An 11,368-nucleotide genomic window follows, 5' to 3' on the forward strand; every position below is an offset into this window, starting at 1 on the left:
AAATAACTTTTTTATTACAAAATATCACATACTAATATATTGATGGGGAATAGGTATGCATGTTAACTTGCTATTCTGTAAATATTGTCCATATTTTCATTGAAGTTGTAAAATTAGGAACATTTATTGTTAGGGGGTTCATAATACACGGCTTTCCCCTAACTGTCACAGCATCTCGTACAGAAATGTTAATATGCAGTACCTTGTGCAAATTGGCATACTTTCTGCGAACCCTGAAGTTCGTTACGCGACCCCTTGGGGGTCGCGACCCCCAGTTTGGGAAGCCCTGATCTAAACAATATTGTATCTACCCAAACTAAAAATTGCGTTTTTGACCCTATTTTTTTGATTTTTGAGCCCCATGAGGAGGCTGAAGACAATTTGCTACGAATTTCAAATTTTGTCATGAACGTTTTCTCACTTATTGGCACCATTTCCTTACTAAAAGTTCAAAAACGAGCCACCCGACTCTGCATATGCGAACACCTACAATGACAAAAGAAACAAAATTTATCATATTCTTTATCCCCCTATTAGTAGAAAACGTAGTTTAATTTCTGTCCTATCCATTATAAAGTCGTAGACTGCCAGATATAATTGAGCTAACCATTGAAAAGAGCGCTTGTCACCATTTATCTCTGTAGGTTTATAATTCTGTTTTGAAAAAGCTGTTTTCTGTTCAATTGAACAGTTGTTGATTAGTTGGAAGAACTAAAAATGAAAGTCTAAATAAGACCCCCGGAGCCCCCTTTCATCAAGCTTTCTTTTATTTCGGAGGACCGAGCTTACCCGACCCTTCCCCCCAAGAATTCAACCTACCCATTGCCACCGCAATAACAGGCAACCTTGACTGTAACAGTCCAAGAGTATGCAGTTTATGTAACAAAAATATTCACTCATCTACAGAAAGGATTACGGCTTTAGTTTATATCCTTTTTGAGTTGATTTTATTTTCAAAGGTCAGAAAAGCCGCTACTTTAACATTAAAATCAATAAACACTGTAGCCTAAGCTGAGCTGAACATTGCAGAGCAAATCTAAAACTTCGCGTTGAAGGTACGATTTCAAGTGGCCTATGCATGGAACAGCTTTTATCTGGTAAGAAAACACAGTGTTTTTATTGTTTGGTTAGGTTACTGTTTACAAAAGCTTCAATCCCAGTTTTTCAAAGCAGAAATTCAGAAATTATCACCTCTCCGTGTAAACGAAACCAAGCATCATCACGGACTTTATCGTGACAGGCCACTACTGTATAGCCTAAGCTATGCTGCTATAGGCCTATGATGTTACTTAGTTTCATTTTCTTATAGCCTCCAGCAGATCCAATTCAAACAGTGCATCGTGAATGGGCCGATATCAAATGCTGCTTGACTAGTGGAAGCCTACGATTTTTAAGTTTTCACAAAAACTCGAGTCAGTTGTAAAAAATAATATATTTGTTATGAAATTTAAAACTTTTTAAACATAAAACAACCTATAATGCTATTCCTTGCAAGCCTACATTTCGATAATTAAAAAAATTCTGGGTCAACTTTCGGGGTGTGCGCTTCAGCAACGCATTTCAAGCACAGCTTTGCATTCAGCTGCACTATATGGATAGAATAATAAAATTCACACACAACAATACTTGGTGCTGCTGAATGGAAAGCAGTGCTTGAAGTGGTAGCCACTTTAACATAATAACTTTTGTGAGAGCCCAGTGAAACTTTCACCCAATGAGAAGTTACAGGGAAAACAGCGTTTCAACCAATCAGAAGTTACAGGTAGAACAGAGAAAAACGTAGCCTAAACATTTCAGATTGAAAATATATAAGTAAAAATTTTGCTGTTAGCAGCGTGGCCTAGTGGTTTGAGGGGTTTAGAAAAGTAGTTATTTTTATGACGTAGGTTCGATTCCCATCTCTCCACTCCATTCCGACAACTCTTTTTTTTTCTGTAATTATCAAACAAAATTTAAAGCAGAAATCAACTCTTTGGCTGAGTACTAGAAGGGTCACAATAACAGTAGGCTAGGTGTATTTGTAATCTGTACGTGGCTGCAAGAGACGGAGTGTTTTGAATGGGAAAGACACTTGAACATAGGGCAATTTTCCCTTTGAACTGGCTTACTGCAGCATTGCGATGCTTTTAGCATTTAGCCAGAGAGTCGATTCTTGCTATTGAACTTGGTTTGGTAATTACAGAAGAAAATAGAGTGATGGCAAGAGTGGGAATCGATCCAATGTCATCAAAATGACTGCATTCTCCAATCCTCAAACCGCTAGGACACGCTGCCGCGCTTGCATGGAATATTCATAGACAATAACACTTTAACATTCAATTAACATAACAATCGTAGACTTTACTCTGTCAAACTAGGCCTGCGTCAGTGGTTCAAAACTTCTACAAACATGTATGCGGAACTGCCAGGATTGAGCTCTCATAAAGAAGCTTTTTCAGTCCGAAGATAGGCTATAGATTCAACCAACCAATCATTGCTGGAGTATTCAATATTATAAACAATTTTTAGATTTTTTTGTGATGAAGAGATTTCGTTCGAATGAGCAAGAATGGCACACGTCTTTGTGAAGTGCAAATATTGTAGAAATGTCGCCTGATGTTAAAATTGCTTCAAGTGTTCATCCCAGGGGTTCTCAATCTTAACCGGAGGTGCATGCACCACCAGAGATGGGCGTAATCTTAAAGCTGTTTAAATTGGAAGTAAAGCTGTTTGAATTAAGTTTTTAGGCTAATTTGTTCTTGCTCTTTGATACTTTGAGGTTACTTTTCACAATTTATTGTTATAAGTTTTTAATTCGCTTAATTGCAACTTTCGAAACGCAGCCTTAAAATACTAATGCTCACTGAGCAAATTTATTACGCACTCTAAAATGTCTTCAGAAGAACACAGACTGAGAGTAATGAGAACTGTATCTTCTCATTTCCTTGGCTTGAAATCAAAGATGGAACTACATTTAGGCCTACCTTTTATTGTCAATTTTAGAAATTTCATTTCAAATGTTAAATATATAGCCTATAACTGGCATTACGGACCTATTCTTTTACAGAATTGTTTTTTTAAACTCAAAGTCACAAGAATAATGAACCGCCGCGACGAACGTGTTGGGCAAATAAATCAAAACAGAAGTCACTATTCGAAAAATGTCCTGTAAGTTGCCACGTAGCCTACTTTGAAAGGAATAGTTTATGTAATATTTAAGTGGTAGGCTACTGTATAATTATTCAGTTTATTAAAATCGATTTTTAGTAGCCTAAGTCTGCCGGTTGCATCAAAGTTTAATTTTTTCTCTGAGATGATTGGTCTCACGATGAGACAGCAAGTTTAACTGCTTAATTCACTTTAAGTTTTTAAACATAATAGCAGTGTATAGTTAAATTCAATGCCACAACAATCTAGGCCAGTGGTTCCCAACCTGGGGTTTGCTGACCCCTTGGGGGTCCGTGAGAAAGCATTTAGGGGTCCGTGATTACCTTGATGAATTTTGGAAAAAAAAAACTTTGTTCTATATGCACGGATGGAGCACCATGCAGCTATGCTCGGAAACAAATCCGGATTTGCTGCTTTAGTAAAAAACGAAGCTCCTCGCGTGGTTGTTACCCAATACCCATTGCTTCTTGCACAGGTACGCCGTAGCAGCAAAAACTTTACTAGCAAGTCTCAAAGAAATTCTGACAAATTGCGTGAAAGTCGTTAATTTCATCAAAAGCAGAGCTGTAAACCACCGTGGCCTACTTTTAAAGCGCTCTGTCATGAAGTAGGGTCAGATAACGGAGTACTTTTGTATCATTCTGAGGTAGGCTACGTTGGTTATCTTGAGAAGTTTTAAAACGACTGCAGCAGCTAAAAAATGAGGTATCAACTCTTCTGAAAGCAAAAGGAAGTCCCCTCTCAAAACTGTTCGAGAGTAAAAGTTTTCTATACGGCATGGCCTACTTAGCCGATATTTTCGGTCATATTAACAATGTTAATCGTGGCACTCAAGCACCAGGTGTGACAATAATTGATGCAGCTCAAAAACTGAAAGCGTTTTTTCCCGAGTTGCCGGTTTGGAAACGCAGATTGGAAGCAGGTAATTACGCTAACTTTCCAATGTTAGAAGATCTTATCTTGATGGATGAAACTCAAAGAGAATGTACTCTTTTGATCTCTATGAGAGAAAAATTTTGCGCACACTTGAAACCCTGCAAATCTCATTTCGACGTTATTTTAATTTAGAACACCTGCCGAACGAAGTTGAAACATGGATTCGAAATCCTTTTCTTTTTGACTTGAACAACATTAGCGATGACGATCTCAGTAAAGATAACCTAATTGATTTGAGATCAAAAGAGTTATTATGCATTGAGTTTCATTCAAAAACTATGGAAGAATTTTGGTGCTCACAACTGCAAGCCTACCCATTCTTGGCAAATAAGCAAATGATTATTGTTTTGTTACCATTTATAACCACTTAACCTTTGCGAGGCAGGATTCTCAGCTCTTGTTACAATAAAAACAACATCGAAATCGCCTGGACAGTGGACGTTAAAGATGACATGCGTGTTGTATTGTCAAAAACTCAACCGCAGTTCAGTCGTTTAGTTCAGGAAAGGCAACAACAACCATCATTAAATTTGCTTACGTTGAAAAAGTTTCAGCATGGCACTTTGGGTCACCTTAATATTCAAATACTGCTGGCATTTCTTGAACAATCCATTTATTTTCTTATTTGAGCAACTGTTTAACCTGATATTTGCCGCAGGTGTCACAGCGGCAATGCAATATGACACCATACAGTAGTTGAGTAGCATAATTATTACAATAGTCAATAGTACTGTGATTGAACTGACTCGTGTGGAAATAAATTTCTTTGCAATAGTCAGTAGTATGTTAATTTAGTTTCAGGCAAAATTTAGGTAAGGGTCCGCAGAATTAATAATTTGTCTAAAGGGGTCCGTGACAACAAAGGTCGGGAACCACTGATCTAGGCGTATAGTCCGCATGCATTGAATCGACTTCCTTTTTCTGACAGTGTCGTTGATAAAACTTGGTTGAAAATGTTACTGGTTTTCACTGTTTTGTCTGGATGCATGCTGGCCTACTATTGCATCGTGCAACTTCTGAAGACCTACAATTCAAATCTTTTGCGTAAAAAGAGTGCCCGAAATATAATGTCAGTACAGGACACAGAGACCCGCAGTCTTTTCCATGGCATCAATGCTGAGGTTAGAAATTTATTTTTTTGTGTAAATCTACGTCAACCTTTTAGTTTAAATAAATGAAAGGAATTTTTCTTTCTTGCCTTGGACAAAAAATTGTTCAAAAGCAGAAAAAAAAGTTTATAATTAGCTTACCCATAAAAGTAGCGACACGAGATTAAATGAATTGAAGTTATTTTTATCAAAATATGTAAAAATAGACTAAGTTACAAGGAACAAAAACTTCATATTTTAACGTAGCCCCACTCCTATAATCCTATCACATGCGACTAGTGCTTGTTTGTTCAAAAACACTCCACCAGGGTTTTATTTTGGCCAGTCCAAGTTGGATTTGGCACTTTGTGACCGGACGTCTGCTTAAGATTAGCCAAGTTTCATCAAGTAACGTAGGCTACTTTACAGCAAACTGTTCATCAAGGGGCAATCTTTAAATGAAATAGCCTAGCCTACTGTTTGAAGGAAACATCATGCTGAAACTGTATTTCATTAATATCGATGACTGGACTTGCACTGGTGGTTTTAAGTTCCTTTAAGACGGCTTAAGCGAAGATGCTAGGATTAAGATAAAAAGCTTATAGGCACTAGCGATATTTTTTTGTTTTGTTCCCAGCTGCTCAAGCCTATGTCAGGTCCAAGTTATTTTTTTTGTGTTCATTTGTAATCGCACTTGATGGTCTGGGATTTACCACCACGGTAGTGTTTGTCTGCTGTATTTGTCTATTTTATTCTCGCCACTAGCTAATTTTTGCTTTGGAACTGCACCAGAATAACTCAGACACTTTTCTGTTTAGGTTCCAACGATCGGGGCAAATAACAAAGTTAGTTATGTTCTCGAAAAAGAAGGACTGTTTCCACAAATAGTAGTTTGCAAAAATTGTGGCTGACTAACCGTTGTATCGTTAGTTTTGTTACGGTAATGTTTTCTTCTCTTTTTAATTGTAACCGATTAGGTTTGGTTTTTGAATGTTTATCCGCGGACTGACGAAGCCTTGATAGGTTATTCCTGGTAGTTTTGCATACTTGTTGAGGCTTTTGACGCAGGGCCAGTTACCGAGATTGACAGAGTGAAGCTTCCAATTGTTGAAGTGTTGTTGCCGGAGAATTATTCCATCCACTAAGTGCCGCTAAATAGAGAGCAGTCCTTAAAATACGTTGCTCAAGCGCATGCCTTGATAGTCGAACCAGAAACGCTTGACCTTGAAGCTACTTAGCTCAGAAAGTCACGCGCTAACCAACTGAACTATAGGGGCGTACAGTTAAATTGCTGAATAGTGTCATGACTCATAGTTTTATTTCCAGTTTAGCAACTGACTCGCAGATCGTATGGTTGTTGCGTTGTCTCCCTATCAAATAGGCTATAAAATTTAAGGAATTGTTGTTTCATATCACCGTTGTGTTGTTCTTGTTTGTGATAGGCTACATATAGTAGCCTAGATTAATTGACTGTCTACTTTGAAATCAAAGGACATGACTGTTGGTAACGTTGAAGAGCCCACGAATAGCTACGGTCGTTGTACAAACTATGCGCCACCTTGGAACATGAGCAGTAGCGTTGACAAAGAGATCCAGGAGGTACTGTTGGCCCCGAGCCCGGGATGATTTTAGGGCCCCATAGCTTTTCCAAGGGGCCTAAGAACTTGAAGAAACTACCGCGCATCATTTGAGTATAGTGTGTTTTTCATAGAAGTGTCTTAATTTGAAGCCCACGAATTCCATTGGTACCGGGCCCAAATTATCCTTTCAACTGCCCTGGACATGAGAAACTACCCTAAATTTCGATGGAGAAAACAGTTAAATCTTTGGTTGTCGACTTTCTCTTTTCACAGAGTAATAACTGATTTCTTCCAATTAGAGTTTTTCAAAAGAAAAGTACTTTCGAAATGTCCTGACTTTCTATTGATAAAGAAGACGCTCTGCTTCAGAGGAACAAAGATCAGAAGAGATTAGTTAGTCGTTATGACCTCTGCCTTAGCTGCGTGGCCAGTTTACTTCTACCAGATGTATTGCTGTTCCACTGAAGTCTTTTATTTTGTTTTTATTTGAATCTTATAAAAATCATTGCTCATGAAACGTTTTAAGAGGAGGAGTTTTGATGTTGTCACTATTTGTTTGAAACTTGGATTAAACTGCATTCTGCAAGCATGACAAGTTTTCTGTAAATAAAGTAGATCTAATTACTTTTCAATACTACTTAATTACAAGAGTAAAAGCTCGAAGGGTGGTCAGTTCAATACCGCTCAAGAGCACGTCCAGCTATCTTTTCTCATACCAGTTAGTGGCATGCCAAAATTTGAGATATTGACTCGTTGAATACAATAATTTTCTATCAGACGTCTCTTGTGTGGCTTTGCAATTACGATCTACTTTAGGACAGCAGGCCACTGGTTCAGCTCTCAGGGCGTGCGCTTGAGCAACGCATTTCAGGACTGCTCTCCATTCAGCGGCACCTAGTGATAGAATAATTCTCCGGAAACAACACTTCAACAATCGGAAACTTCACTCTGCCCATCCCGGTAACTGGCCCTGCGGCAAAAGCCTATACACGTAGCCTAGGCGAAATTACCAAAAAAAAAACTATCAGAGGCAGGCCTCGCCAAACCGCAGCTATTTTCCAGTTAGCTTATAACTTCATCAAATACATTGCCATTCCTTATAGAAAATTATTTTATGTATCTTTAAAAAACACGAACATTTCAAAATGCAATTCGATGAGTCCTACCCGCTTGGGCTTGAGCATGTGTTTACCAACGGAAAAAAAAGTCTCTCCACCACAGCACTGAAAAGATTGGGGGTGATTGTATTTAATTAACAAAGAAAAGTTGTAAATCGGCACTGGAAAAGCTTAAGGATTTGCTTCTGTCTGAAATAAGGACCTCTGCAATAGTCTTGTCTTTCCGTACAGATGTGTCATTGATACAAAAATTCATCCTCGTAGTCGTGACTATAGTGTTGATGTCACTCTTGTCGCGTTGTCGGCATCAATGTGGCTTGATGTTTCCCAGAACAGTTGAACTATTTCTGCCTTGATTTTTTTCGCACATTGTTTCCATAAAAAATCTCCAAAAATAAGTAATTTTTTCACATGCAATCTGAAAGTAGCGAGTAGCAAGAGTGCGACTAAAAGAAATGTAGCGCGCTACCACTAGGGGAAGGTCGGGTTAGTTGAGCCACTTTTTGCATTTTTGCAATTTTTTTTTATATGAGTTGCTTTTATTTCTTCATTCACAGTGCTCTACCTTCTGCGTATATTAAACAATATTTGTAGGAAGTACAAGCCTTATCGAACGACGACAACCGGGTCCACAGGTGTTTAAAAACTAGTAGTCAAATGGCTCAACTAACACCACGGTAAGGGTTAGTTGAGCCACAGCCTGGGGTCAGTTGAGCCTCATTTATTATTTTTGAAAACACAGATTTAATCACGTTTCTTTTCCAAGCCTTAGTTTATATTTAAAGTAATAATATCAATGTATGAAAACAGGTTAACAATTGTTCCAAGAGTCGCTCGTAACTCAATTTGCAGATAAAATAATGAAGGTATTGCTACGGCATTCAAATAACACCATTTCATTATAGCTTGACCACGTTTATGAGCTTTTGTTGAGTTCTATGTAGTTCAAAGAGATTTATTGGACCGTAAACAGACTTATCCAACGGCTGCAATCTATGTAAGGTGTTTGAAGGTATTGTAAGCATTATAACGCCCTTTATACACTGGCTCAACTAACACCGAAGGCAGTGGCTTAACTAACACCTTAACTATACCGCCATGAAAATGTTAAAACTACAGCAAAACTTCATGGCACACCATGCCGCTTTTTATTTAGAACGTAGCTTGTTTGGTAAGCTACCAAACAAATTAAATGAAACTGTCTCAGTAACCAAGCAAAAAAAATATTATTGGACATACCTTTATTTTCAAAATCTACTTTCCAAAGTCAAAACACAACTTTTTAACTTCAGCACCACAAATAATATCAATCGTCAACTCAAACCAGACGAGAGACCACGCGATGAAAAACTTTAAGATCACGTGACGATAAAATATGGTTACCTCACCACATTTAAGAATTAAAAGGGGTGGATCAACTAACCCAGTGGCTCAACTAACCCGAGCTTCCCCTACATTGGACAAAAAGGAGCTCCGCTACTGCAGCCGCCACTCCAATCAAAATATAGCACAGTTACCAAAAGAGTAGCGCACTACTGTCCACCTCTGCTGTCAGTGTTCGGGTCAACATACGTCTGTGTGTCTATGTTTTTTGTCTTAAAACACATGGCATCAAGACACCTTTGTTCATAAGTTGCTTCGACTGGCAACAACCAGAGGTGGGCAGTAGCGTGCTACTTTTTAGTTGGAGTAGCGGCTGCATCAGCGGCGCTATTTTTTTTCTAAAGTAGCGGTAGCGAGAGAGGCGCTACTTTTTTCAATCGCACTACCGCTACCCGCTACTTTTTAATTTAAATTGAAACAAATGCTTGTTTTTTTGGCAGTACTGGCTTGGTCAAGCAGCTATATAATCGGTTTGGTTGCAAAGTTTTGGTCTTTTCTAGCTGACGTCAACTGCTTCGGCGAATATCTCCGTTTGATGAAGCCTATCTGCCAGGCTTTAGACATTCTCCAGAGCGAGTCCAAGGCGTATTACGGAGTCTTGCTTCCAACCATCACAATTTGCGCAAAGAAGTTGACCGAGATCAGTGATCTTGTGACCTGTGAGGAGTTGAAAGTGAAAGTCTTTGAAGGGGTCGTCGTCGTCGTGTGAGCGTCTGGGGCCGAAGGTCTATCCTTTTACCACCCCAGATTCACGATGTTCCGGACTACACTGGAAGGCTACTAGAGAGCAGACAGTCTTTGGTTTCATCATTTATGACACGCAGACCTTCCACTCCGTTAGGTGGCTTGAAGATGGAGCAGTCATTGATGATATGCTTGAAGGGGTGAAGAAACGATTCAACAAGTGCTTCAACGACATGAAATGCGTTATGGCATCTTGTCTTCATCCCTCCTTCAAGACGTCGTGGCTACAATTTTTGCACTACGTTTCCAAGGATGATGCTGACCACTGCGTGAAAAAGTCAAGAAAGATGTATTTCGACTGTTGCGGGAGACATCAAGCCAGGTTGATACCTAAAAGAGTGACACCAACACCAGTCACGACTCCGAGAATGACTGTTTTGGTGTGTTGGCGCCATCCCGTGAAATGTCGGTACAGAAGGAAACAACATTTGTGGACGCCTTTTTCGGACAAGAGCAAGTCTTTGTGCTTTTCAAATACCGAGTTAAAACATCTGTTTATTAAATACAACACCCCCATTCCTCCCAGTGCTGCGGTGAAGAGACTTTTCTCTGTTGGAAAATATGTGCTTAAGCGAAAGCGGGCAGGACTTAGTGACTCTCATTTTAAAATGCTCGTGTTTTTGAAAGATGCGTAGCCTACCGGTCACAATAAATTTCACTTAAAATGTGTTTTCTATAACGACGTTAAAATGACAGCGTAAACGAACGATAACATTTGTTTTCAAGGTCATTTTTGCGTCACTAAGGACGAGTGCTTCCTAGTGTTATTTCAGACAAAAGTAGCAGTAGCGCGCGCTACTTTGGCCCGAGTAGCGGTAGCGGGTAGCGCGCTACTTTAAAAGTAGCGGGTGCCCACCTCTGGCAACAACGAAGCACAGCCAGATTTGAAGAGGATTGTTAAAAGCAAGATTGTTAAAGACAGATAAATTAATTGATTTTAATAGATTAAAATTAAAGACAAGATTGTAAAAAAAATTATTTTTAAAAACAAGATTTTAAAACAAAATTAAAGACAATGCTAATAGTTAGGGACAGTACATTACGGGACGCGCATTCGCACAACTCCGTTGTTCCGCCAACACAAGAAAGGTCAATTGCCAAATTGACATTTTTTTACGCTTTGCTGCTGGCTTGTTTTCAACTAAAAACTTTAAATTACTTTAAAACCAACTTCACTCTTCTTATATAACCCATAAAAAGTACATTATTTTGTAAATAAAAAAAACGTAACCCTTCTAGTGTTGCTCCTAGTGTAGCCTACATGTAGCTCTTCCGGGCTCGGTAGGCCGATATTCATTTCATAATTGGTTCCGGAATCCGTGTGGCCTTACAGGCTTATAGTTTTTCCCTGCGTTGCTTAGCCTACTAATTC

The sequence above is a fragment of the Aplidium turbinatum genome, chromosome 6, assembly GCF_918807975.1.
Source record: "Aplidium turbinatum chromosome 6, kaAplTurb1.1, whole genome shotgun sequence".
NCBI lineage: Eukaryota > Metazoa > Chordata > Ascidiacea > Aplousobranchia > Polyclinidae > Aplidium > Aplidium turbinatum.